This window comes from Dysidea avara, chromosome 3 (assembly GCF_963678975.1).
Source record: "Dysidea avara chromosome 3, odDysAvar1.4, whole genome shotgun sequence".
Taxonomy (NCBI): Eukaryota; Metazoa; Porifera; class Demospongiae; order Dictyoceratida; family Dysideidae; genus Dysidea; species Dysidea avara.
This window is the reverse complement of record NC_089274.1, coordinates 47614460-47619593: the sequence shown is the minus strand read 5'-3', so window position 1 is coordinate 47619593 and position 5134 is coordinate 47614460. Positions and strand designations below refer to the sequence as shown.

General features: G+C 39.2%; 1 long non-coding RNA gene across 1 annotated transcript; it reads right to left on the bottom strand.

Moving 5' to 3' along the window:
* Positions 1 to 208: 208 nt before the first annotated feature.
* Positions 209 to 2822, bottom strand: LOC136251361 (uncharacterized). The gene is made up of 2 exons (XR_010699050.1): positions 2330 to 2822; positions 209 to 1054 (listed from the first exon to the last, which is right to left on the bottom strand). It is a non-coding gene; the product is annotated as an uncharacterized lncRNA (long non-coding RNA).
* Between the last annotated feature and the right edge of the window lie 2312 nt (positions 2823 to 5134).

Sequence of the window (5134 nt, the reverse complement as noted above, 5' to 3'; positions counted from 1 at the left end):
TATGGTGCTGCATACCATCCTTCGTTTTGAAATTAGTCCTCTAAGGGCGCGGCTTAAAGAATGACACAAGAGTACAACTGCGGTTACCAGTTGTTGACACAAGCTGTGAGTAATTAGCACATGTAGCTAGCTTAAAAGGAAGTGTGCAAAATCGCCTAATACAATTGTCACCATGCATTATTGCATTTTATAGCACCCCCACACAAAATTACACATGTAATTACAACATACAGAGGAGACACATGAATACCAAACACTTTTCACAACAATAATGTAAGAATTGTACAATAATGACTGTAATATAACTGCTATGCAAATGTTTTCCAGTGGCCTGCCATGGTAGCAAGTCTCACATGACGGCATGTATATTCATCCAAACACAATGGGAGTAATGAGTAAGTATGATGACAACAAGTTGGTATGACTCCATTTGTAGAATCCAGATGAGTGGGTGTGGCTCCAGTATGTCTAAACAGTTAACAAACATTCCTGTTATAAATACGTGCTAGAGTTGCAATATAATAGTATAGTATTTAAATGCAATAATACATAGTCTCCATTGCATCACTATCAAACGACACTAAGTGGAGGATACTGTTGCATCTCTAGTATGTCCACTCTATCAGTACAACCTATCTTAATGGCCACTAGTATAGAAAGACAACCACTCTTGAAAAGCCAATTCCAATTGAGAATTTATACACTGTTACCTGCTGAATGAGTGAAGGTGGCAATAAACAAGTTCTACCGTAATTTATACACGTGATCTGATCCTGTATATTCTGTCAGTGGATGAGATCCACTTGGCCAGGACAAAATGTGACTCAAGTTCCCTGGATGATCCATACTCAACCAACTAATGACCCAGTGGCACAATGGAACTGACTATTTATAGAGAATACAATTATATTTATTTCTAAGATGTGTGGATGTGTGGACACATTACAACACATTACATGTACATACAAGACATGCTACGTACTGTTTTAGCATTTCAAGTCACCACATTATGTACAGACCAGTCAACAATGCTTCATAGTGCCCATCAGTAAACCTGAAGAAAAGTTACGAAAAATAAAAATTCACGTAAGTACAATGAAACCTCATTAATATGGCCAGCTGTGGAACCAAAAATTTGGCCTGAATAACAAGGTGGCCTTATTAATGAGGTCATAAGTAATGCTTAGCTATATTTGGGACCTAGTAGAGGTGGCCAATATAATGAGGTGGTCTTATTAAAGAGGTGGCCACTAAGTGAGGTTTCACTCTACATATAGTTCACAATATTGTGAACAATATTAATGGTTAACAATATACACTGAAACTTGCAGGTCACTTCTTGTGGAAGATTGCTCTCTACACAAAATGACACATTCAGAGATTGTATTTAGATGGATGATAAAGTAACGCATTGTGACTTCAATACTCGTGATGTGTCACTGCTAGGCAGCAACCATATACACGGCACTGCCACATCGCACTTGCTCGCACACACAATTTTGCTAAAGATTTTACAAATTGATAATTAAGGGGTGTGGCAACTAGCTGTTTCGCTCGCAAGACTGTGTGGCAGCTGTTTCCCTTCTGTACAAGTGGCCACCAAGACAGGTCCACTGTGGATGAAAGCCAGGCATTAGATATTTGGTATTTCATGTGTTGAAGACATTCCAGGGCTTCTGGTAGTCTCAAATCTCACCACAGTTTAACTCAGGCAGTGTTGTGGTCACCACTAAACCACTGGAATGCCGTGTTATGTTCATCTTATGCTTGGCTACTATATTGTAGAACTGAAATGGATACTCTGAAAAATATATCCTATGGATAATGACTTCATCACTTTCTTCATCAGGAGCTTATAAGGACCAATAGTGAATCTTTTTACACTTGGTCAACTGCCTATGTCTGAAGCAGTGCTTTTGGTGCTCTAACAGATTGGCTGCCCCCTTGCTACCAGCACTCACTGTCTCATACGCTGTCATACACTAAATCCATCTCTATAGCCAGTTAGAACAGCATGCTTCTTACCTTTTTTTAAGGCCGCATAATGCAGCCACCTCTTTAAAAGGCAAGGTTAGAAAATTTTGTCTCTACGGCCTGAATAATGACCAGTTTTCACTGTACTATTAGTGATTAGTGATCATGGGGGATTATTTATTAAGATACTAAGATATAGTCTACAAACGCTACAACCTCTAAATATAGCAGTAAATTTTTTACCCTGACTTCGTGAGAGACTACACTGTGACAAATACATGTTTATCATGATATGTGCTAATCGCCTTTTTACAATTAAGTTTTACAACACAAATACATGTATAGTTAAACTCACCAATTGCGACTAAATCCCTTCAACACGAAAAGACAAGTAATGAGACAACCTTGGAGACAACAGCCACACAAGCCTATTCTGGTGCGTTTATTTAGTAGTAATATAAATTTTAAAGGCGTTTATTTACAACAGGACATAATTACGCGCCCCTCTATTGTCTCTGTACATACTTGCCTTTTCTTTACTATTCTCATTTCATTTCACAAAATCTCTTGGCAGGGGCGTAGCTTCTTCACTTGAATTAGTCAATGCTTGAAGTAGATCGAGATACTCTAATAGAACAGTCACATTTCTACAAGTGCCATATTTTTATATTGTAAAGTCTGTAAGTAGCTAGTAATTTAAACTATACAATCCGATGCTAAGCAGAAGTTGTAACTATGCTAAATATTGATTGCTGTGTTACAGCTGTTTTGTGACTGCTCTAATAGAGTATCTTGATCGTTTCAATGCAGTACAAGATGAAAGGCAAAGTGTTGTTAAGGGTTTACTAGTTAAAATAGGTGTTAGTTGACTGCAGTTGCATGCCACCTACAGGGCCGTCTAGAGAAATTAGAGGGCCCAGGGAAAAGAGTTAAAGAAGGGCCCAGGGACAAGGACGGGTCTAGATCCTGACTGCTCTATTAGAGTATATCGATCTTTCTTTAAACAGGTATTCAAGTGGCCCCTTTCGGGCTGTGGTAGGGGGCAAAATACCCCAGTTACCCCCAATGTGGGCGGCCCTGGCCACTAAAATTACAGTTATATTTTAATATTCTGTCACTGTAATCTGGGGTTTCTGTCAAAACCATGGAAACTCACCTACTGTTATCAACAGTGCATTGCTTATTCTAACAAAAAGTATTGAAATCCCATCCAAAAACAGCTTATAGCTGTAAAAAAAGTGCGCGTCCAAGTAAAGCAGAGTTAACTGCGACAAAAAGTAATGATATAATGCGGCCATGTGCGAGGTGTGCAAGTTGTAAAATTAATATTAGCTAATCAGATAATACAATGTTATTGTTAAAGTGTTAATGAGAACTATGTGATGCTGCTAGTTTTTAAGTGTGTGAGCATCTTCATAAATGCCACATAAATTTAATTCTCAATAAAGCAATGTGTATAGATTCTCTGATAGTAATAAATAGTTTGAGTTTGGCCGCCTTTCCTGTATACAGCAATGCTACGAACAAAGGAAAGGTGGCCAAACTCAAACTATTTATTACTATCAGAGAATCTATACACATTGCTTTATTGAGAATTAAATTTATGTGGCATTTATGAAGATGCTCACACACTTAAAACTAGCAGCATCACATAGTTCTCATTAACACTTTAACAATAACATTGTATTATCTGATTAGCTAATATTAATTTTACAACTTGCACACCTCGCACATGGCCGCATTATATCATTACTTTTTGTCGCAGTTAACTCTGCTTTACTTGGACGCGCACTTTTTTTACAGCTATAAGCTGTTTTTGGATGGGATAAGTTATAATGCACCGACCGCAGTGCAATATACAGATATTGCACTGGCTGCGGTTTTGTGCAGCATAGCACAAGTGCCGGTGGCGAAGACCACTACAACACCTCACCTAATAGGTGGAAAGACACTTCACAGATCACTCGAATTCTTTTATAGCCTGACATGTAAAGGTCGATTGTGGGCCATAACGTCACCAATACGTATAATGTTTACAAGCAGCCAATGGCGATCGAAAAAGCCAACACGGGTGGCCACAACTCTAGTCTATATATATATATATATAAACGTACTTATATACCTTACTAGTCTGGTGCCATCTTAGCCCAGATCAAACTGTAGTCCACTTCGACAATGACTCAATAAAACAAATATATTCTAAATAATACTAACCTTTACGTTCGATTGTGGTAACCATTTTTGTCATGCCACCAGATTCTAGTTTAGCCAGTGTGAATAGTAAGAATTAGACTAGTATCGTTTGGTAGTTAGGTTTTGTTTACTTAAACCGTCTATTTAGCTGCTTTTTTTCGCTCGAGAGAATCACTATGGTGATTAGTCTGGCGCTTAGTCTATATGGCGATTGAGTGATCACGCTGGCATGCTGAGCACTACATGATGAGAGTCAAACAGCGAATGCAGGTTAGTGATATAACGCATAGCGTACTAGCTTTCAATATCTCAGGTGGCTGCAGGGGGAACGTCATCGCAATGTCTGGCTTGGTTACCCACAATCGATGTTAGAAACCTGGCCTTTATAAGTGTTACAGCTGTCTTGTGAGACTCTCCCCACCTATTAGGTGAGTGGTACATAACAGTTATACAACGTGCACTCGTGCTCTGCCTGTATAAACGCACTTGCCTTCGGGCCTAACAGCCCTCAGGCTCGTGCGTTTATATCAGGCAGAGCACTCGTGGCCGTTGTATAACTATATATTAACATTTTGAGCCAGTGCAATATGTGATATATATGCACTGGCTTTCCTTTGATCTGAGGTGTGAAAGTGGTACACACACACACATATCAAGACACACGATAGTGTGTCGTGCGGCCCAAGAAGCCGGCGCGCCACACCGTGAGTATATTAACAGGAAGAAAGAAAACGCAATTTTCACACCTATGTAGCTCTGTGATCCCTTATCCGATTGGAACCAAATTTGCTAGAGACGTGCCGCCCAGTTAGGGGAGTCTACATACCAAATTTGAAGAAAATCGCTCCAGCCATTTCCGAGATACGAGCGAACAAAATTTCGTTTTAATTTCTTCGTTTTCTTCTTCTTCTTCTTCTTCTTCTTCTTCTTCTTCTTCTTCTTCTTCTTCATCTTCTTCATTTCGCAC